This window comes from Puma concolor, chromosome A2, assembly GCF_028749965.1.
Source record: "Puma concolor isolate L17-30 chromosome A2, mPumCon1.1.hap2, whole genome shotgun sequence".
NCBI lineage: Eukaryota > Metazoa > Chordata > Mammalia > Carnivora > Felidae > Puma > Puma concolor.
The window spans coordinates 134,744,547-134,768,762 of NC_141668.1; the positions used below are offsets into that span (position 1 = coordinate 134,744,547).

Genomic DNA, 24,216 nt, shown 5'->3' on the forward strand with positions numbered 1-24,216 from the left:
TTATTACTGTCTGTCCTTTTGATTACAGCCACTCTAGTGAGTGTGAGGTAGTATCTCATGATTTGAATTTGCATTTCTCTAATGAGTAATAATGCTGAATGTTTTTTTCATATGCCTATTTATTTGGGGAAATGTCTATTTAAATCCGTTGCCTATATTTTCGTGGGGCTATCTTTTTATTATTATTATTGAGTTATAGGATTTCTTTTTACATTCTGGAGGTACGTTCTTTATTAGACATATGATTTGCAAATACTTCTCCCAAGACAGCAGGTTATCTATTCACTTTCTTGATGGTACCCTTTGAGGCACAGAAATTTTTAATTTTAATGTTGTCTGATTTATTGAAATTCCCTTTTTTTGCTTTTGATTTTGGGGTCATGCCTAAGAAATCTCAAAGGCACTATGATTTACCACTGTATTTATATCTGTAATGTACTTTTAGTTATTTTTTTGTTTATGCTACAAGGTAGTGACCAAATCCATTATTTTTCATGCAGCTATCCACTTGTCCCAATATCTGTTGAAAATATTATTCTTTCCCTACTGAACCATGTTGGACCCTTTGTAGAAAGTCAATTGACTATGAACATTAGAGTTTGTTTCTAGGCTTTCAGGAGAATGCATTTTTAACGCATGACATCAAAAATGATGGCATTTTTCTAACATGGGGTGAAGCCTTCAGAAAGCCAAGCTCTGGTGGGGGAGTAAAGCAGCTGGTAACTGTCAGATAAATTCTGGATTGAAGGGGCTTCATTTTCTATGGCTATAAAATGAATTTATGGATGAAGACTCTGGTATTTCTTACTTACAGTACTGGAAAGAATCTTAAGCAATTCTTAGACCCTTGATAGGACTATATCTTAACCATTCTTGACAGAGCGGTATCTATTCTACAGTTCTTTTTTTTCTTTTCTCTTTCCTTTTTAGTCTTAAAATATAAGCTGGGTTGAAGAGATGAGATTTAGAGATTTCAGTACACATGTCAATTGGGTGATATATACAACAATGTGAATAGAATAGAATAGAATAGAATAGAATAGAATAGAATAGAATAGAATGTGTAGATATTTGAGATCACTTGATCACACAAATTCAAGGGCAAGGATTTTTCAAGTTAGAAAGGTTTTGAAGTACGCTGGAAGAAACATAGACATTGGGCATTCATCCTCCAAGATTCATGCTCCCTTCTAAAGCCTTTCCCATGGGGAATTTCTTCCTGGACCATTCCCTTGTGGGATAAACACTCCAAAATGCATCAGTGTCCCTGGACTGTCTCCTAAACTCAGGCTCCAAATGTCTTCCTGGATATTTGCACTAGGACACCTACTAATACTGAAGATCCCAAACAGAAGAGTTATCTCTGGCATCTTCTAAGAGGAAACAGTTTATCAGTCTTGTGGATTTATCCATTGCTGCAGGTCTTATCTCATCCATGAGATTTCCATTCCTCTGGCCTCCAGCTGAATCTCCTGACATAGGGCGGTAACTTTCTGATCAGACACTTCCCGTGGAATTTCTTTATCTTCCAGATAGATTGGGTTAATTTTGTTGGAAAACCTCCTTGATTGCCTCAGTCTCTGGGTCCCTAGATCTTCATTGCCGATAGGATAACACCTAAGCTTCATCGCTTAAACTTCAGGGTTTTTGTCCACCTGGTCTTTCGTTTGCTTTCCAAGCCTGATCTCTGATTTCTTCCATACATGAGTTTGTCTTCTCACCAGACAAACTTATTCATTGTTTCCTGGACATGCCTTTACCTTTTTTGCTTTGGGGTTTCATTCACCCTTTGCCCTCCACATAGTATATTTTTTACTCTCTTTTCCTTCTCCTTATAGAAATATCCCCTTTCTTTCAAGACAATACAAATCCTCTTTCTTCTGGTTAGTTCAGAGTTCAATGATGGGTTCAAATCTCAAGCCTTAATGACTTAGTTACATGGTGGAGATTGCAAACTGGCAATCCATGGGCTGAATCCAGTTTACAGATGTTTTCTTTCCTCCATATGATGTTAAATTTTTTTTTTTTTAATTAGTTGCCTGCAGTTAAAAACCTGAGGTTTTACATTTAGGAGAAAACAAACAAACATACAGATTTCCAGCCAACTCGGAAAAATTCTATTCCCACGTGGCAACTATGTATGTTTGCTCTCTTGAGCTGTCCCATTTAGCCAAGATGTGTGTGTGTGCGTGTGTGTGTTTATGCCAGCACCACTGCTCTGTATTTGGTTCCAGGCCAAACCTCCTTCACTGAGGTATATCCCCCACCCCAGCCTCTATGGAAAGTTGACTGGGCACTTAGTACTGTAAAGCCTTATGTGTCTTCTTTAAAGAAGAAATCTCTCTTCCCTTACGCTTCGCTTTTTGTGTATTTGTCTTGGACCCTCATTAAAATGAAATGCTCATAGCATAGTACCTCCCTTGAGATCTTGTCTGTGACAGATACTAAATAAAGGCAGTAAGGTGATTTTTAACCTCTCATTTCTTGCTCAGAATATCCCACCCTTTGCTTAAATGGATTTAGGTAGTATTTTTGAAAGACCTGTACCGCAAGGGTATAGAAGAGGAATCCTAATGAAGAATTAGGACCAAAGAAAAAAAGAGAATGCAATAAACATGGTTGCCATGATTTCATATATAAAGAGAAAACAGGGCTAAAATATATTTTATTTCAAGGAGAACCAAATCTGCAAGCTGAACCCACAAAAGGCTCACTGAGCAGTGTTGTGGTTTCATTATTTATGTGTTGGATGTAACTGGCTTTTTTTTAAAAATGCATTTTCTTTCAAATGAAATAATCAATTCAGGGCTCGCAATAAGGTCATCATAATGGAAATTAAGTCTTCCATTTTATTTCGGTTGATTTTAAAAATAACTCTACGGATCCACAGTTGGCTAACATTTATTGCTTTTATTTTTAGGAGTTGGCAAAGCAATCCTCTATTTTTCCACCAACAGTTTCCAGGTTTTCTTGTCTTCTCCTCCTCATGAAGCTTACCAGCATGAAATGCAGGGCAGTGCCCCTTTGGTGAGCAGTTCCCAAGACGGTCTCATATTTTTCAGTGTTTTATCATTAATGTGAGGTGAGGCAGTTCTACAATCCATTTGAAGCTTTCCATTAGTCCAGCACAGATACTTGGCAGACTTTCCTTCTACTGTGGAGTCCACAATATCCTCTTAGACTAAAGATTTTAAGAGGAAATCTCTTTAGGGCTCTAAATCCTTATAATCATCACTGTCATTAATGGAAGCACTTCATAAGGGAAAATGTTGCCCTGAAGAAAAGAAGCTCTTAAGACTCGAAGCTCTGACAGAGGTCTCAGAATACCGTGGTGCTCTTTCCCACCCAGAATATTTGACTGTTCCTCCCACGTTGATGTGGATTAAGAACATGGGATCTCTTTTGACCCAGGAACCTCACAATCCTACATGCTTAGTCACTAAAAGGGTACGTCCTGGATGTTTGCTACATCTGGTACTACCACTCATGAACTTTTTCTTTTGCTGCCTTTTTTAAACTCAAAAAGAATTTCTAAGATAACTTTACATAAGTACTATAAAAGGACTACCAATACTCATACCCTACAATTGAACATTACTAGAGTATTAACGGCAATGAAAACACATCAGTATTATTCAATTCTGTCTCAGTCCTCCTGCCCACCAGAAGGCTCTCCTTTCACTCTGTACCACAGGGCATAGACTGGTTTTTGAGAGGGACTCAACACATAATAGCACCAAACTGAGACTGCCTGAGGGCTATTCAGAGGGGTTAAAAGATGATCACAAAAGAATACATTTGTTTTTTCTAAATGTTATTTATTTATTTGAGGGGGGGAGGGGCAGAGGGAGAGAGAAGAGAGAGAACCCCAAGCAGGCTCCATGCTGTCAGTGCAGAGCCCAATGCAGGGCTGGATCTCAAAACCATGAGATCATGACCAGAGCCGAAATCAAGAGGCGGATACTTAACTGACTGAGCCACCCAGGTGCCCCAAAAAGGATAACTTTTTACCCTGGGATGCAGTGTTGTTTAGGGGCCCCTCTGGGGTTCCCATGACGTCATCTCAAGCAGTGACACAAGCCCCACACTTGAGCAGTCCCTGAACTGATTTCGCTGTTCCTGCCACCGCTAAAATATCTCAGAAAACGTTGGTGAAAGCTTTTATCCTGAAGTTAGAAGAAAATTGCTTTCAGTGAGCTTCCAAAAACAAAAAAAACAAAAAAACAAAAACGCCACTGTGAAATGCTTGCATGGAATTTGTTCTTTAAAGAAAGATGTTACAGCAGTGCCCCAGAACAGACTGGTTTAATTTTCCTGCCTCCTTCCTTCATTTTTCCCCTTCCTACTTCCTTCCCTTTTTCGCCTTGTCCTTTCTTTCTCCCTTGTCTTTTCTCCCCTTTCCTGCATCTCCTCCTCCTTCTCACTCCTTGTTAGTCATGTTCCCAGAACACACACCTGTCTGTGGGAGTGTGTTTTTGATCATTAAGCACAGGAGCAGACACACTTCACATATCTCCAGGGTATGACCTTTAATTCCCAGTTTACCTAATTCTGTGATATTCTTAGGGCTGCAGAAAAGCTCTTAGCAACAGTGTTTCTTTAGGGTATTTGTCAAGTGCTGTATCTCACTGCAGCTTTTACTCATCTCATCTTCTAAGAAAGCAAACTGAAGTCTAAGGAATTGAACTGGGGCATTGAACTATAGGTTCATGTGGCTATGTTGGCGTGAGCAAAGCCAATATATGCATGCTCAGTGATTTCTGAACCCCATATGGTGTTTTTCCCCTAAACAGAATTTCAGCTTTTATTTTTTTTTATTATTTTTTTTTAATGTTTATTTATTTATTTTTAAGAAACAGCGTGAGCTGGGGACCGGCACAGAGACAGGGGGACAGAAACGGGGATCTGAAGCAGACTCTGTGTTGACAGCTGCGAGCTTGATGTGGGGCTCGAACCCACGATCTCATGTGAGATCATGATTTGAGCCAAAGTCAGACGCTCAACTGACTGAGTCACCCAGGCGCCCCCAGAATTTCAGCTTTTAAAAGAATTTGTTTCATTTATTCAATCAGTTGTGTCTTCGGCATTATTTTAGAGAAGCAGTTTGCATAAAAATCTAGTCAACATTTGTTGGATTTTCTACTCAGCTCTACTTCAGTCTCCTTCTTTCGGGAATTGCCTAGCCAAGCTCTATTTCCCTATTTGCTGTAGGAACAACCACTGTATACAGCAGGACCCTGTCTCTTTTGACCCTTGGTTTGTCCAGGCACCTGACTCTAGGGAGACCAACTGGAGCTCTTCCTGGGTTCCTTGAACTTGGTACCCTGAAGGTTGAGGTTTTTCTCTTTCCAAGGACTGAAGTTATAAAAGGTGAAGCTTGGGAGCCCTTGTGTTGTTTGATACGATATAGCCCTGTAAATTTATTTTTCTTTCCATGATTCTCTTAACATTTTCTTTTCTGTAGCTTACTTCATTATAAGAATATAGTATGTAATACATATAACATGGAAAATACGTATTACTCAACTGCTTTTATATTATCAGAAAGTCTTCTGCTCACCAGGAGGCTACTAGTAGTTAAGTTTTGGGAGAGTCTAAAGTTATCTGTGGATTTTCAAACGTGTGAGGTGGGATTGGCGCCCCTAACCCTGCGTTGTTCAACAGTCAACTGTAATAGTCTCACCCCATATTACAGGTTAGGAAGCTGAGTCCCTGAGAAGTTAGGCAATGTTCTCAGAATCACCCAGTTAGTAAAGGGAAGAACTGGGATTTGAACCTATGATGGTCCAGCTTATTCGTTTTCCCAATTTCACCATTATAACCTCCCTACTGACATTTCTTTGATTTTCTCTTATTTGTGTTAGTTGCTTTTTGTTGTAAAGGATGGACTGAAGATCGACTAAAATGACTGGCAGTCTCTTTCAGGATTTATAAAGATGGAAGGAACCAGCCAGGGCACCTGGGTGGCTCAGTCAGTTAAGAGTCCGACTTCAGCTCAGGTCATGATCTCACCGTTTGTGAGTTTGAGACCCTGCATCGGGCTCTGTGCCGACAGCTCAGAGCTTGGAGCCTGCTTCAGATTCTGTGTCTCCCTCTGTCTCTGCCCCTCCCCTGCTCTCACTCTGTCTCTGTCTCTCAAAAATAAATAAACATAAAAAAATTTTTTCCTTCCTGGATGGAAGGAACCTTCCAGATTAAGTTCTCCAAACCCTAACTTATTTTATGGATCAGGAGCTATAGCCTAAGAAGAAAGGGTACATGCCCAAGGTTACCCAGCTGTTCTAAGGCAGTCCTGTAACTTGAATTTATCTTCTAGCACCCAGATGTTTGCTCTTTCATTCAAACACATTCTTTTGGTCTAAACTTAAAAGCCACTTTCTTCACAAAACCTTTCTAATCCTTAGACTGGATGAATTGCTTCTGCTATGGGATTTCCTACAACCCCCTCTTTCTCCATTCATAGCATAACATTCCTGGTCATGTGCTTCTTAAACAACCCATCTGCCCCATGAGATAGTAGCCTCTGTGAAGGCAAGAACCCTTTGTGTCTTGTTCACTGTGGCCTCTTCAGTGGCATATGCTTAATGTGCCAAAATGGCAAATCACTGCATAAAAAAAAATAGCACATGAGACCTGCAGCAGTGTTCTGGTGTTGAAGACAATGGAACTATATGGTATTAGAATATATCTTCCAGTTGTAAATCTTTGGTTTTTGCTATGTTGAACATTTGCCGTTGTAATCACGTGTGTAGCATTTAAACTTGTAGCTTTGGCGTCAGAAACGCTGAGATGAATTACCAGGAACCGTGTTTCTTTCTTCCTTTCATATTAACTTCGGTTTGCTGGTTCAGGGTTCTGTCACATGTACGTAGTAGTCCCTAGCAGGTACCTGAGCCAAGACCACACTAAACATGAGAAAGCAAGAGGAGAGAAGGTAATTCCGACCATTATATAAATTACCGGTGGTCTTTAGCATTTGCGTATTGGAAGAAGACTGGAGTGACCCAAGTGAAAGGTTGGAAACAAAGAAGAGAAGTTATATGGCAGGATGGGAAAAGCCTAGGGAGAGAAGCTGGCCTAAGGGCTCAGGCTTGAAAGATCAATAATATTTTGCTGTGGGTGTCAATGGAAAGAGCAGCCTTCTCTTTGTTGAATTGAATAGGTTTTCTCCCTTTTGACTAAACCTTGTGTTGGATAACTCCTTCAAATCTCTTGCCTAGAGTTCATCTTCTTTTTCCCCTAAATTTTCATGTCACATTCAGCAGTATCAAATTTTCATAAATTACACAAGTTTTCAAACTCATTATTAAAAAATACTCCACATGCCCGTGCAGCTGGATTACAAACCATCAGTTGAGTTTGCAACAGACACAAAAACGGAAGAGTTTTGGAGAAATGGAAATGTATGTACTGAGATGACTCTAGAGAAAAAGACAGATATGGCTGGGGAGGCAAATTAGGGTCACATGCAAGGTGACTCTGTGAAAGCCATACCAGGTGTGGGGTTTGCAAGAGATTATCATATTTCAATCCCTCCAAGTTCAGAAGGAGGAGTGAGGTGAGGATCAAGATACGAGCTTTACTGACAATGAAGCCACGTTGTAGACATGAACCAAAATGGTCTACATTATATTCCATCCCCATACCTGGGCTTTGGAGCCCAAATTTGGGAAGAGTTGAGGTGGTATAGTGGACTCTTACCCACTAGTCCGATTGAAGATTGGAACTTGCCTCACCCCTGTCAAGTCCAAGAGTAGGACAGGGAGGGAGAATATGCACACTTGTTGTCAGTACGCAGCTTAGGAGTGGAAAAGGTGAAAGAGAGCTGAGGCTGTATATTAGTGGTTGGTCTTCTCCCATTCTTACTAGGTAAATTACTCCTGGAGAGAGAGTCCCAAGGTTTTTCCTCCAGCCTTCGTCTCTTTTAGGGAGCATCCTTTCTCCTTTACTTAGAACCATAAGCAATGGTGTTAGTGAGAACAGTCCCTCAATAAAGAAGTCAGATCCCAAATTGCTCTTATTTTTAAGATAATGTATGCAAAGGACATTAGCCAAAAATACAATTTCCCAAAGACTCCCTTCAAGGCTTGAAAATGCGAATACAGCCACTAACGAGTATGGGCAAAACTTGCAGTCCATTTGGCGCTCTCTATTCCTGATGTGTCCGGTATGGTAATGCAGTGGCCATCTGACCCATGGCAAGTTCCTAGTAGACATCATCTTAAAACTTGGCTGGTAATTTGAGGTAGAATTTTCAAAATAATGTCTACCTATACAAATCTTTTTCCAAGGAATAGCGTCATTTGAAATGAAAAGCCAAACCAAATGATTTAGTATTTCTTACAAGCTCTTTAGGAGCATGCTGGAGAAAGAGACACATCTTGGCAAAACAATAGCCTCCCCTACTAGTGTAAATATGATTTCCATAATGAGCCGCGTGGTGGTGCCTTCCTGATGTAATTGCAAGAAGCCTCTTTGGCCGTGTGGAGAAATTTTATTTGCTACCACAAATGATAAACTTGTTTTCTGCAAAAGTAACTTCTTTGGGGAATACACATCAGAAATATTCCCATCATTTGGAGTCTTTAATGTGTTTTGCAGCTGAGCGTCTTGGGGTATATTTCAGCAAACCTCTGAACAAGATTTTCTGATTCCATCCCACAGAGAGCTGTGCTGCACTGCTATTAATCTGAAACATTTGCTGCATCACAGCAATTTGGTGAAATTATAATTGAAACATGGTGCTTGACCCGGAGGGGACCATGGAGAAAGGGATTTGCTTTGGTGGCTTCTCATGCATCATTTAAAGCCTGCTGCCCCGGAATCAAAGTCTCGCTTATATCTTAACTATATGAACGCTTTATTGACAGCTGCTGCAGCCCGGCTGCAGAATACTGTGCTTCTTGCCAGCCCTGTCATTTTGTTTGGTTTGTCTGTCTTTACTTTTCCATAAATTGGATTACTCTGATTAATAACAAGATTGTGAAATAAGAGCTTGTTATGGGATTCTGGTGACTATCAAGCAGAATATAATTAAACCACAGTTATGCAGTCTAATTGAGGAAAAGACATTTGGAATTAAGGGAAGTTGGCAATGTTTAGTTATTAATTTCATGTGTACAAGGTAATAAACTGGACCGGCATAGGATTACTGATTGTTGGAATCCTTCTGAGCTCAACCTAAAAAGAAGAAATGAAAGGGATGAAGTAAATAGATTCTGTTATGTCATTTGGGGGAGTGATCAAGAACGTGTCTTTTAAATCCTGTTTACGTTCTGAAGTCGTTTTAATTAAAAATTGTCAGTTGAACCAAATCAATTAACCCTCCCTGTTTCTGTAACAGAGGCTGCTGGCTGTGCCCCAGTAATTCCTTTTCCTTTTTTTTTTTTTTTTTTTTAAGTAGTAATAGAACTGGACATATGGCCACTCAGAATCCTGTCTACATTTCTCAGCCTTCCATGCAGCTGGTTGTTGCCATGTGACTATGTTCTGGCCAGTGAGATGTGACATGTGCGATTCATTTGGGGGTTGTATCTTTAAAGGCGTCGAGTGTCTGTATCATCTCTGCCTTCTTCACAGTGGCTGGTGGCCGTCTTCTTCCTGAGCAGCTGGCTGAGATGAGATGGAAGCTGTGGGCTAGGGATGGCAGAAAAAACGTGGTTCTGATGATTGTAGGGCCACCTTAGCCGGGACCACCTACGCAAATTCATCTATGAGGAAGAAATCAAGAAAGAAATCAACTTCTTTCTGGATTAAGCCAATCTCTTTTAGATTCCCTTTGCACACCATCCTAAACTGATACCTTCCTCGGCCTTCAGAACCCAGACTGTGTAGGTCATAGGTCTGTATCGATGGAAAGTTAAGTGCTTCCAGCAGCAAATAGGAGCAACCCGGGCACACATGGGCTTAAACAGTGAAACAAATTTGTAACTCCCAGAACATCAAGTTCAGAGGTAGGGCACAGTTTTTGTGTTGCATATTTAGCAGCTCAATAATATCAGTAAGGCGTCAATGTGCTTCTCCCTGTCCTCTGCCATACCTGATATGAGCTTACTCTTCAAGCCAGTTGCAGATAGGAGTGTTCCAGATCTGAGCATCATGTCCAGACAGGACAACATTCATAGGGAAAAGAGAGACCATTTTTTCTGAGCTGCCTTGGGAGGGCCTAAAATTTCCCAGACGTATCTTGCTTCCCCAGCAGTCTTCCCTTCATGTTTCAGTAGCAAATTTTGACTCACATTCCTGACCCGGGCACTGACAAGGAAAATGAAATTATCCCTAAGGCAAACGGGTGCACCACAGGGGCTTGAGTAAGGCCTGTATCTCTAGCTGTGTAGAGAAAGGGGTTGAGAAAAAAAAGAACAAACCTTGGAGGTTACGATTGAGGAAATGGATGATGGGCAGGCCACCAACAGTGTGCACTACAAAAGGAAACATTATAAAAGGATCTGGAAAAAAGTATGAATGAAAAGGTTTATACCGGAAATTTGCCGCAAAATAAGATGGGAAAGGGGATGTGGTTGGAGTACAGACAAAACAAGGCTATCCATGAGTCAATAATTGTTGAAGTTCATGGGCGTTCGTTATACGTTCTTCGCTGCTTTTGCATCTATTCGAAATTACCTGTAGTTAAAAAAAAAAAACAAAACTTTAAAACAAATAATCCAAGCGAAGCAAGAAAAGAAAGAGCAGCGTGAGAAATTTTACCTATTTTCATATTAGCAATAATGGGATCTAACATTTAAGTGTTTGCTCTTTGACAGAAGCTCTAGTAATCAGCATAGAATGGCATAGGCTAGGAAGGTAACTTATTTACTGGTGTGGCTGGCACTTGCAGAAACAACTTCAGCCTTGGTACGTGCATCCTTTGGTTGTACTTCTTCCGCCTGTGGGCTCTCTTTGTGCTGTGGTCCCATTTTGTCAGCATCCCTCCCTTATCTGCGAGTGATACGTCCCAGGATCTCTAGTGGGACAGTAACAAACGCGCCGTCCTCTATGTTTTTTTTAGTACATACCTCACTAGGATAAATTTAATGTACAAATTAGACATAGTAAGGGACTAACAGCAGCAATGATAAAATAGAACGACTATAAAAATATACTCTAAAAAAGGTTATGGGAATGTGGTCATTCTCCCAAAACATTTTATTGTACTGTACTCACTCTCCTGGTGATGGCGGGAGTTGGTAAGATGCCTATGCAATGAGATCAGGTGTGAGTGAGTGACGGAGGCACTACCCTAACCCTAACTTCTAACCCTAACCCCTAACCCCTAACCCTTACCTTAACCCTAACCCCGTAGGTTTCGGTTACTGTTGACTTTCCGACAATATGTCAAGAAGATCATCCACTTCAGGACCAAGGCTGAGTGCAGGTAACTGAAACCTCAGAAAGCAAATGCGGATGATGGGGGACTTCAGTAGTGGCAGCAGTAAGTCCCACGCTGGGATCCCATTGACGCAGTGTGAATCCCATACCCATGTCTAAGCCAGTCATGTCCAGGAGAGTGTGGTGCTCTGAGAGACCAGTCATATTCTCCCCCTGGAGCTGAGAGTAGTCTCATTCCAGCTCAAACGCCATCGACTGGGAGAGACTAATTTCCTGTAAAGAGCATCAGGACAGCATGGATACTGGGCAGGTGAAAATACCAGGTGGCCATTGTGCTTACATTATTGTTTTTATTCCTACTGAAACCCCTGGGCACCTACTGTGATTACCCCCATTTTACGGAAGAAAACCCTGAGGCTTAAGAAGTCAAGTGACTTGCCCACGACCACATTTTTAATGATAAAACTGGGAGTCAAAGAATGAGAGTTTGATTTAGGGACCACATGCCCTACTGAACGTCTGGCTATAGGTTTCCAAAGTCAACTGGCAAACAGTGAGATCTCATTAGTGAGGATGGTGCAGCATAGTGGTTCCAAGCATGGGTTCTGGAGCTAGATGGATTTGGGTCCAGACCACAATGCTCGCCACTCAGGTGCTGGGTCTCTTAATTAGTGCTCAAGGTAGTATTAGTCTCGTGCCAGAGATGGGGCAAGTTGAGATCAGACGTCCTATGTGATTTGCCACGATGCAGAGCCAGGGCTCTAGTCCCTGTCTCACTGGCCCCAAAGCCCAGAATCTGCCCCACCAGTGTGATTCACACTGCATCCACGACTGCAGGGGAGAGGGGTGAAGGCCAGTAAGGCACGTTCTAGGTCCTTAACTTTCACTTTTCCCGGGAAGTAGCAATTTAAAAACCTCTTTTCGAGCCTGGAATTCTACATCAGGTTTTGCTTTTTAACAGAGTTCTCTGCCTTTCTGTTTATTTGTTTTAACTTTGAATTATGGAAACGCCCAAATACAAAATCCATATATCTTCATCTGTGTACAACAACAAAATCCATATACAAAAGACTAAATATACATGATGGGCATCCCTGTACCCAGTCACCCAGCTCCAACTTTATCTCATGATCAACTGTGCTGTCTCAGTATTTCCATTCCCCCCTCATTGTTATTTTGAAGCAAACCTCAGATAGAAGGTCATTTATTTTGTAAATATTTTAGTGTGTATCTCTAGAGGGTAAGGTCTCTTCTTCCACAATGCCAATGTCACATCTTTAAGTTTAACAATAATTTCTTAATGGTGTCATACATCCAATCAATGTTTCCCTTTATGTTTGCCTCATGGATGATATATAATTTTTTTGTGGATTGTTTGAATCCAGATCCGAGTAACATCAGTCCATTGAGATTGGTTATGTCTGTAGGGCCTTCTTTTTTTTTTTTTTTTTTTTTAATTTTACATTTACTGATTTTTAGAGACAGAGTGAGGCAGAGCACGAGCAGGGGAGGGGCAGAGAGAGAAAGGGACACAGAATCTGAAGCTGCCTCCAGGCTCTCAGCTGTCAGCACAGAGCCTGATGCAGGGCTCGAATCCACGAACCGTGAGATCATGACCTGAGCTGAAGTCAGATGCTCAATCGACTAAGCCACCCAGGCGCCCCGGGCCTTCTTTAATCTGTCAGTTTCCCTTCTATGTCTTTTGTTTTCCCCTTGCAATTTATATGTTGAAGAAAGTGAGTTATTTGACCTGTAGAGTTGCTCACTGTCTGGATTTTGCTGATATCATCACTGTAGTATAATTCACTGGGTTCTTCTGTTAATTGGTCATTGGTTATTGGATGTAGGGGTTTGATGAGATTCTGGCTCAATTTTGGTTTTTCAAGAGGAATTTATAGATACAATCTTGTTCCCTCAGAAGCCTCATGGTATGGGAGGGGTCACTCTGTAATGTTGAAAGACATCAGAATAGTGGTTGCATAGGAGTAAGAAGAATGGAATGACCAGGAAGGGGCCAGAGGAACTTTCTGGGCTGATGGACATGTTCTAGATCTGGATGCAGGTGTGGGCTACTTAGATGTTTGTGTTTGTCAACACTTACTGCAGGTAGATTGTGCTCAGTTACAAAGTAAAAGCTTAGGTGCTGACACTTTATTGGAGAGTTCAATCCCAGGGACCAGGGGTGAGGCAGGGAAGGAGAGAAGGTGAATACAAACAAGCCGGCCATGGCTTTGTGACAAGCTGATCACTTGATCTCACAGGGATGTCCTTGAAGAAGAAATTACCATGCCTCAGAATAGTACAGGTGGAGGGAGGAAGTAGACTTTGCCTGACAGTACCCTGAGAGGCCAAGGGGGATCCATGGTCATGAGTACCTCAGCCTGTGGCTGTGACAGAGGCAACAGCACCTCGCTCTGCGGAAACTTTGTAAGCCATTGCAAGGGCCACTCAGGCCAGATACAAGACCCCTGGGTAGATATTGGGTGATGCATAATTGACTCAGGGGTAGACACACAGAGGTCTTTTGCTATGGTTAAGGGTAAACCCTCCAGAGCCAGATTGCATGGGTCAAGATTCTGTCTCTGGCATCTACCAGTTAGGTTGCTTTGGGCACGTGACCTAATGTCTCTAAGCTTCAGTGTCCTGGTTGCAGATGCCATTGGTGCTCCGGGGCACACACTGACAAAGCTCTTTGTGTCTTTCATCTGAGGAAAGTCATTCTCTAGTCATAGGAATGTGCTCCTGTAACTGTGGACAGGCCACATATGCAGGAGGGAGAATGAATATCTCCAGGCGTGACCCTCAACCAACACGGGATGGGAGCTATGAGATAAAACTACTGCTTCCTTGTTCCATTGAGGGAGAAGTCGGAGGCATGCTCACAGAGCCTCTCAGAAAGTTCCCAGAGATTTTGAGCCCTGCTTATTCACAGCCATGACCAACTCGAAATGCTCTGTGTACTGGCTTCATTCCTTTTCCTACCTCGCTCCCTCACTCCCCTCTCAGTGCTTCTGGGAACATGTTCCCCCCCAAAACTACTTATCCCCACTTCCTTGTCTTGGGGTCTGCTTTTGGAAAAACCCAACCTCAGATCATCAACCATCAGCAAAATATTGTAGTGATCAATTGAGATAATAGAGATAAAGCCCTCAGAGCAGTGTTTGCTTCTTAGTAACTATAAAATAAATGGAGCAATTATTCTATTTTCCTTCAAGGTCACCACCAAGGATGACCGTTCAATTTATCATCCAGTTGAGACATGTTAGAGATGAAAATGAGTGCTATGTGAGTTAGTAAGAGACAACAGGTGGAAACTGACACTATCCCTAGAAAACCAGAAGGTATTGTCATGCGACAGCCATGACCTCAGCAGAAAGGAATTCTCTATACAAAGGAATTATAGCGCAAACACTATAAATGCTTCTCAACTGAATTGTTTCATAATTTCACATTATTATGTATTATCCTTTCTTAAAGTGAAGGATCACCTGTATTGTATCACTTTAGTGCCCAGAAGGGATAATATTAAATTTCTCATTTGCAAGTTAGCAGTAGAATTGTCCCTTACAAAGAACTGACAAGGGATGTCACGCACAGGAAGAAGTGCTTTAAGATCTAAACACGATGAAAAGAACTGTTCAATCTTCTCCTAGAAGAGAATTGAATTTTGAAAGAGTAAAAACTTCATATGTAGGAGGCTAATACCCAAATGTGATGCGTTTGAAGGAATATTAAAATTACTGTCTAAATAGCGTTGACTGAGAATAGCTACTTCTCACAGTGAGTTAAGAAATGTAGAATCACAGCCCCCAGTAGGAGCTGGAAGGGGCCTTGTTGCCATCTAATCTGATGGTTGCCTTCTAGGTCATTGGGAAGGGCTTTTGTAAATATGCAGAGAATTGGTTCTTACCCTACGGGGGCCACACGTGGCCTACAGCGGGAGTCCTCAAACCGTGGCCCCCAGGCAAGCTGGCCATATCCAGCCATGATCATTTGCATATATATCATGTATGGCTGCTTTGACTACACAATGGGGGAACTGAGTATGAGCAGTTGGAACAGCGATCATATACAGCCTGCACAGGCTAAGATATTTGTTCTCTGGCCCTTTATAGAAAAAGTTGGTTGACTGCTGGCCTAGAGGATTTAGCTTTCCAGAAGATTCTGGTGCACAACCAGGGTTAGGAATTACTGATGACAATTTGTGTCCTTCATTCATAGAAACAGTAAGCTGCAAGGCCCAGAGAGGTGAAGTGACCTGCCCAAGGTTGCAAAGCCAAGACAAGACTGAGAAGCTTCTTACTGTTTAAGCCCCATTTTCCTAGCACAGAACCCTCTGTCTCTAATGATAATCCCAGCTTCTGTTAAAATTCAGCCTCTTCACTTGACCACTGTGGAGCTCAGCTGACAACAGTTTCCTGGCCGACAACATTTGATGATGAATAATACAGTGAATTGGCTCGTCATCTGGCATCGTAACTTTCCCTCATGCCGGAATGCTTTCCTTTGTCACTGGTACCATCTGGATAGAAAACTGTATGGAATTTCCAACAAATGGCATTTGATAGACATGTGCCTGCCTTGGAAATCTCTGAAGTGAAAGTCTTGTCTAGCGTGACAGGGTCATATGTCCCGAAAGAGAATCATTTATTCATTCGTTCAAGCAATCAACAAAACATTTACTGGGCACAATGCCGGGCACAGGGAATTTAGTGTCAGTCTCCATGGATCCTATAATTTGATGAAGGAGGCAAACAAACAAACAATAATAGACAACTCATTAACTAAATAGATAAGTATGTAGATAGAAATTGATGACTGTGATCTCTGTGAGTGTTGTAGATGAGACACACTACAATAGTAACAAAAAAAAAAGGCAACAGTTATAGTGCTTATTCAGCTCCAGGCACTCCTACCTGGTTTGTATGTACTGATTCATTTCATGTTCACAAAAGTCCTGTGGTGGTAGCTGCTGTAATGTCCCCCGTTGTACAGAAGGGGAAACTGAGGCATTGGTTAACTGGCTTGTCCAAGATCTTATAGCTAAGAAATGGTGAAGCCAGGATGTAACTATAGACAGTCTAGCTCAAGAGTCCCTAACTACTGTGTTCTGTGCCCCCCAGTAGAGGGATGCAGACCTAAGAAAGCGCCTTTTAAGCTGATCTGGTGTCGGGGCACCTGGGTGGCTCAGGCGGTTGAGTGTCCGACTTCGGCTCAGGTCACGATCTCACAGTCTGTGAGTTCGAGCCCCGCGTCGGGCTCTGTGCTGACAGCTCAGAGCCTGGGGTCTGCTTCGGATTCTGTGTCTCCCTCTCTCTCTGCCCCTCCCCCGTTCATGCTCTGTCTCTCTCTCTCTGTCAAAAATAAATAAACATTAAAAAAAAAGGCTGTTTTAAGCTGATCTGGCGTCTTTGGCAATGCTGGGCACATAGATAGTGAACGTATGAATGAATGAATTAATGAAGGTATAAGTATATCTATATACATATATGTGTGTTCATAAGAATTATGTCTGGCATAAAATGAACGGTTTCGAGACCTGCATTACCCGTGCTCATTTTCTTCCTTTCGGAGTGTTTGAGCTATTACCAACTATTTCAGCCAAAACGCTCCTGCACTCTCATATGAAAGGTGAAATGCAATAATTAGATAGAGCTCATTAAATCAGTTAAACTATTCTGAAGTAGGAACCAGAGAACCATAATTTAGTAAAATGTTTGAAGTATTAGTATGCAGTGAGAATAATAAAAATAAGAAGTCAAACTTACAAGATTGCTACAAGAAAAAAAGGCGATCAATCATAAACAGAAGCCCTGAAACTGTATTTATTGCCTTTACTTTGCATACACAGCATTGTGCAAAAGTGCACGCATTTGGGAGGAATTGAGCTGATTCAGATTCTCGGGGAGTGCTCATGCCCTCAAGGTTTCTAAGGTTCTGATTCTCTGAGGCTACTTTGGGGGAACCAACAGGCAGGCACTCTTTAAACCAATTTCAAGTGGCATCCTTGTGAAACCAAAGCTGTGGGTCTTTGAAGCAAGTTAGAGTGCTTTTGCCACCGAGTAGAAGAGCCACACTGTCCCTGGTTAACAAGAACAGATTCTATCAGCCTCTGATAGCAAGGATGTTTCTCGGAGCCATGTTTAAATCTTTATGGCCAGCTTTGGTCTTCTCAGTAATCAACACCCCGAAGGTGTCCAAGCACCTGCTCACTTCCGGGGATATTTAACTCATATGAGATGAAAGGAGAGAGTGTTTGCTGAACATGTATTTTTTGAAATCTTCAAACCTTTACCGTGGTTTGCCAGCCGAACACATCTCCACCTTCGTGTTCTGTCTTCGCAAACAGCGAGGATCAAAGCCTTTTCCCTCTCTTTGTCTAATTCCACTGTTAGGGCCCCGTTTACACGGTGTCCTCTCAAAAACCTCATGCTGAATCATCTCAGACTAGGTTCGTGAAGGCCAGCAGAATATGCCACCCCCAAATATGCTGCTTTGGTATATTAATTATTTTTGAGCTGTAGGTAATTGTAAGGCAGCGGATACAGGGAGAGGCTTTCTCGGAACTGCCCTTACCTGCCTTAAGACAAGTTCTCTTGAAAATTCCAGCTGGCATAGGTGCTTCCCTGGGAGTTTCACCAACCAGGGAAGATGGTCTTCACCACTGCAGAGAATGCAGAGGAGACTGGAGGTCAACACCACACCCATATAGACTTTGTCACAAACTCTCATACCTCCTCGTGAGACTACCTCATAGCTTCTAAGCACCCATTCATGTTTCCTACAAATTATTTGCTGTTCCTGGAGGAGCCTCCATGCCCCGCCCCTTTCCCTACTAAGATGATATCTAAGCCTGAATTCTAAGCTACTTCTTTGAGTGACTCGTTTTTCCCTGGGTACCTCCCATGTTTGCATACAGTATACCTGTTAATAAATTCTGCTGGTTTTTCTCCTGTTAATCTTTCATTACAGGGGTCTCTGCTAAAAATTCAGAAAGAGGAAGATTATTTTTCCTCCCCAACATTAATCTTTCTTATATTTTCCTATACTCTCATAGTATAGTGGGCTTGGTGACTGTTAAGCATCTTGTGTCTTCCACGGGTATAGGCTGTGTTTCTGCAGTTCATTTTGCACCTAGCGTGTGTGTGGCCCAATGTAGAAGCCTACTAAATAGATGTACGATGAGGGAATGTATTCTAGAAACGGATGAACTCTGTTTCACACCATCTTTGAGAGCTTTCTGGGGCTCTGTGGTATAATTCTTTTTATTGGTTTTATATTTGCTTATGCGCTCTCTTAGTTTGAGTTCCTCTGAAGCAGAATCTGAAACAAGATTTTGGGTGCAGGAAGTTAATTTGGGAGGAGATTTCCAGGAAGAGGGAGAGAAGGAAGAGGGGAAGAAGGGAAGGAGAAAGGGCCAAGAAAGATGGCCTCTCTGGGCAACTGGTGTTCATCTCTGCCGGGATGCTGGGACCCAGAAACTGGGGCATTTATCCACTGATCCCTCATTGCTGAAGGTTGTCCCCAGGGGCGTTACCTTCTGCTACCTACTTTGGAGGCAGAAAAGCAGAGAGGTATGCATTTGATGAATGAAGCGGGAGCTGTCAGCATTACCAGAAATGTCCATCTTGGCTAAGACTAAAACCAGGGCAATGTGATCGAGGTGGGAGACACTACAAGTGTCCAACTACTAAGTCAGAAAACCTCTTCCCTGAACACATTTTGTAATCTAGACAGAAATGGTGCACTGTGCTTTGGAAGGAATGAAGTGGATTATTGAAAAAAAAAATTTAATGTAAAGAGAAACTATCTAGATCACAGTGGGGACCAACATTAATACTTTTTTAAGGAACGTGGCCCTGGGTACTACCCTCTCCGCCTTGGCCATGTTTTGGTTTTACTGGAATGCGGTAATAATAGGGAATGTGCTGAAAGGGGTGCACCCTGTGACACCAAGAAGGTGTCCCCTTGCCTGGTGAAGCCTGGGAAACAGGCTGCTGCTATTTATGTCGACTGGAACTTTATTTTTGCTGTCTTTCCTTTCAACATCACTTATTTTCTGTTTTTTATTATGTAAGTAAAGCATGTTTCTGCTGGAAAATTTAGAAAATGTAACAAAGAGGAAAATAGGAAACAAAAGCCATTATTATATTTCCCTTGCCTCAATACAGTGAACCTAAACCTTTTTTTGCATTTCTCTTTCAGTGATTTACCCAATCATTACAAAAATGTAACCATACTTCATACCACATTTAACATTTTTCACTTATTGTGGACATTTTTCTTTTTCCTTTTTTAAAGTAGTTTTGTTTTCAGTTTATTTGGAGAAAGAGAGGGAGAGAGAGAGAGTGGGGAAGGGGCAGAGAGAGAGAGAGAGAGAGAGAGAGAGAGAGAGAGTCTCAAGCAGGCTGTGCACTGTCAGTATGGAGCCTAATTCCAGGCTCAATCCCATGAACCTGAGGTCATGATCTGAGCGGAAATGAAGAGTCGGACACTTAACCGACTGAGTGACCCAGGTGCCCCTCTTCTTCTTTTTTTAAAATGTTTACTTATTTATTTTGAAAAAGAGAGAGAGAGAGAGAGAGAGAGAGAGAGAGAGAGAGAGAGAGAGAATGAGCAGGGCAGGGGCAGAGAAAAGGAGAAAGAATCTCAAGCAGGCTCCATGCTGTCAGCACAAAACCTGATGCAAGGCTCGATCCCACAAACCGTGAGACCATGACGTGAGCTGAAGTCAAGAGTCAGACTCTCAACCGACTGAGCCCCCCCGGCACCCCTGTGGAAATTTTTTTATATTGATAAATATGGATAAGCAATTCCTTCCCTCCCTCCTACTCCCCTTCATTCCCTCCTTCCTCCTTTCCGGCAATCCTTCCTTTCTTTTGTAAAAATCATTCTGATTTTTGTTTGGTTACAAATATAATTTGTGTTCAGTGTAAAAAAATTGCACTTATACGTATATGCATGCACACATGTATACAGACAGGCACACACACACAGATACACACATACATATATGTGTGTTAGACCACTCAGAAAGAACTACCATCTAGACCAAGGGTCAGCAAACTGTTTCTTTAAAGGGCCAAATAGTGAATATTTTCAACTTTTTTTGGCCATGCAGTCTCTGTTGCAACAACTCAACTCTGCATTCTAGTGCAAAAGTAGCCATAGCTAACATGTAAAAGAATGAACATGGCTGTGTTCCAATAAAACTTTATTTACAAAAACTGGCCACTAGTCCAGGGACTGTAGTTTGCTGAGTTCTGCTCTAGGGAAAAATAGTAATAACATACTGCCAGAAATACATGTCTTTTTTTTTTTTTTTTTTTTTTTTTTTTTTTTTTACAAAAACAGAATCATACTACATAAGCTATCTTGTATGTATTTAAATATTTATGGGTGTCTGTTATGTGCCAGCTCATGGAAAGTAGTGTAGACAGTGGTGAACAAGACAGACCGGAGACTCTGCTTTCATGGCGTTTATTGCAGGGGACACACTGTGAACGCAGCAAGTGCTCTGAAAGTCATGCGGGTGGCTGTGTTAAACGCTTTCGTGTATCATAACTTTTGCTACAAATTCCCTATTCATGGGTGTTTAATTTCCTTAATTGCTTCTGTTGTAGATTACACGGTCATAAGAATTCTTGGAATTAAATCTTTATGAAAAACCATCATTTTTTACTTAGGCTGAATTCCTTAAACTGGAATCGCTGAGTCAAAAGGCATGCGATTTTTTTTTTTCAGCCTCTTATTTGCTGGGCATTGCCAAACTACTTTCTAGAAAACTTACACCCGCTTAGACTTTCACCTGGGCTGACCTTTTTTCTTTCTTACTTCCTTTGTGCAACAAATTGAGCTTCATGAATCGACAAAGTAAAATGAAAGTGGCGTAAATCCAAGCCATGAAACAGAAATGAAGAGATAGGGAATCGTTTGAGGGAGAGGAGCCCTCTTTCAGATGTTTTGTCTCTGGGGACATCCTGTGATTTGATCCCTATATAATGGTTAGAATTAAATCTCAGAGGTTCTTTAGAGCTAGCGGACATCAGTTATTAACTGCCTTCACGATGTGCCAGAAACTATGCTCAGCCCTTCATCTGCCTGATCGGAATTAAGCCTCAGAACAAAATCGAGCTGAGAAGCTACAAATGGCCCGATGGTGGAACAGGACCATGACCATATCTCTTTGAACTAGAGGAGAAATCTCGAGCTGGCAGCCTTGTGGTCAGTTTTCTTTGGCTCACACAGTGTGGCCCCGTACAGTGTGTAAAATTTTGTTGACATAGCTCCAACCATTTTAAAACTGGAAAATGTCCCATAAAATCCCTTCTCGAGACTTTGCAAAATTTGCAAGATCGAGGCACACCAGGGTCCCATTCCCGCTTGCTGAAAGTTGAGTGTGTCAGAGGGTTTTGCTCCTTCTGCACTGGGACTTACATTCTGGTAAAGATATTATTGAGCTAAGATTAGCAACCCCTCTGAATTCCATCCTCTTTCAAACCAGTAGTGACTTTACTGTTGGGACAGGGCAGAGGTGTGGGGACAATGCGTGTCCTGCCTCCTCACCCAATCCACGCCTCTTATGTAGTTGATTGCCTGAGTTTGTGGTCGTACTGTTAATCACTGGGCTGTGGAAAAAGACAGGACTAAGGAGATGGAGGCTGATGTAGGTCCAGCCACCACTGCGACCCATCATGGGCCCTGGTGGTGGGGACACTTGAACTGTTAGGTGAGGGCACACCAGCTGTTGGGGGACAGTGGGCAAGATGACTCTTAGTTTCTCGGCTTCTGCCTCTGTCCTCTTATGTACTTCTTTCCCATTTGTGCTTTGTTCATCCTCCAGATTTTTTGTCATACGTGTCACCACCATACTTGGCCACGTGGAATAGGTCTCTCTACTCCATCTCACCTTAGAAAATAGACTTGGCCATGAAGGGCACACAAGGAGTCAGACCATCGTCTCCTCCCCTTTCCTCTAGTATCTCTCTGCCAAATGGCACTCCCCACAGCCGGGCCCTGTGCCCACCTGTCCCCTGCTTGGAGCCCAGGCACAGACTGGTTTCCTGCTAGGAATGGTTCTGGCATTTGCTTAGCTCGTAACTCTGTATGGCTGGAGAAAAACTGGGGCTCTGCAGGCCTCGTGGCTCTGGGAGCCAGAGCTGGGCTATCTCAGGTCTTTACCTGGCATTGTATCTATTTGTATGTATCTGTATACAGCCATATTGTGCAAAGAAGAAATTGCCGTTACATATATGTGCTTCCCATACCCTAAGCAGTATGCCAGGTAAGGGCGGTGCCAGGAAGGAAAGGACAATCTGAGAGTCTGAAGGTACCAGCAAAGAGCAAGAACCAAATCTGAGTGCGGTCCCTGCAATAGCAGGAAGTAGATTTAGGGACTCCCTGGGGCCAAAGGAGCCAGGAGAAGGAGGCTTCTATAAGGTGCTGCAGCAAAGTCTCTGTGCCAGGAGGGGGCACATTCCTGCCCCACTTCCCCCATGAGCCCACCTGGCAGCCTCTGTCTTCAGCAAACTCTCTCATCTCCAGATTTCTGAAACTGCGCTGTCCAGTATGGACGCCATTTGCCACGTGCAGTACCGAGCACCTGGAAGGTGGCTAAGCCAAGGTGAGCTGTAATGGAAGTGTAAAATACACAGACGGCTCGTAGACTCTGTACGTGCAAAATATCACATTCATAAACTCATAATGGTCACATGTTGAAATGATCATATTTTGGCTATCTTGGGGTCGTATATGCCACTAAACTTGATTCTATCTGCTTCTTTTTACTTTTATTAAGTGGCTACTGACGTTTGAAAATTACCCATGTGCCTCTCCTTTGTGGCTCATGTTCTGTTTCTGTTAGACGGTCCTATTGTACAGTGCTCCCTGACTCAGCCACGTCAAATGTGCTTCTTTCTGGCTTCGCTCTGTATTTGTTACATGCAGGCACACTCACACATACGTGTGTGTATATATGTATAATAGAATAGATACTCTCAGTCTCCCTAGGTATAAGACAGGACTCATGTTTCCTTACTCTGTGTTTTATCACTGCCCAGGTGCCCCTTTTGCTATTAGACAGCCAATGCATGTTTCATAATGATGCTTTCATGCATTTGACAAATATATATGGAACCTCTACTCTGGGCCAGGCTCCCCTGGGAACTTAGTAAACTTTAACTCAATATCTGACCTAATACCCACAGGGTAAGAGTTATTAGCTTTGTTTCACAAATCAGGAAACAGAGTAGCAAGTTGGAAGTGACTTGCTCAAGATCACCTACTGTGGCAGGAAACAGGATTCCAACACGCTTTGGTCTGGCTCCGAATCATGTCTCCTTTCCACTTGAACATGATCATACTGCTGAGGATTCTTTAGGCCAGGCCACTTGCCCCCTAAACCCTGTCTTCTTATGTGTCTATACATACCTATTACATGCTTGTCAATGGTCTGTCTTTCTCAGGAGACTTCACAGGAGGATAGAAACTACTCTTCTGAGCACTGTTGCATCCCTGGGGCCTCGCTCTGTTGGACATATGAAGGAATAAATGATAGTCCCTTCTCCTCCCCACCATTACAAAACTCATGTTGATTTCCGTTTTCCCTGGAGAGGATACAGATAGGCATAAAACTCTATAGCCATTTTCGCAGCAACTGTAATGTTGTAAACATTCATTTTGTATTTTATTTATTTAGAGCTCCATTATGCAAAGAAAGAATCATTTATGTGAGAGTCTGGGGAAGTAATCTCTCTTTCCCTGCTGGTCCTTCTTTCTGCACGTTACGTTATCTCAGACCAACATGACAAAACCCAGGCACGTGTCTTTTGTCAAAATGGAATGTGCATCCTCACAACAGCTGTGTGTTAGATGTTGCCAGAGCCTTGG

The 24,216-nt window shown here is 42.3% G+C and overlaps 2 protein-coding genes and 1 long non-coding RNA gene across 8 annotated transcripts in view; 1 reads left to right on the forward strand and 2 right to left on the reverse strand.

Moving 5' to 3' along the window:
* The window catches only part of LOC147583540 (uncharacterized), a 384,087-nt gene that overhangs the window by 213,770 nt on the left and 146,101 nt on the right, over nt 1-24,216 (reverse strand). The window lies entirely within an intron of this gene.
* The window catches only part of LOC147583544 (uncharacterized), a 192,463-nt gene that overhangs the window by 61,952 nt on the left and 106,295 nt on the right, over nt 1-24,216 (forward strand). The window lies entirely within an intron of this gene.
* On the reverse strand, nt 10,457-17,994 carry LOC147583545 (uncharacterized). The gene is made up of 2 exons (XR_015243171.1): nt 17,905-17,994; nt 10,457-10,623 (listed from the first exon to the last, which is right to left on the reverse strand). It is a non-coding gene; the product is annotated as an uncharacterized LOC147583545 (long non-coding RNA).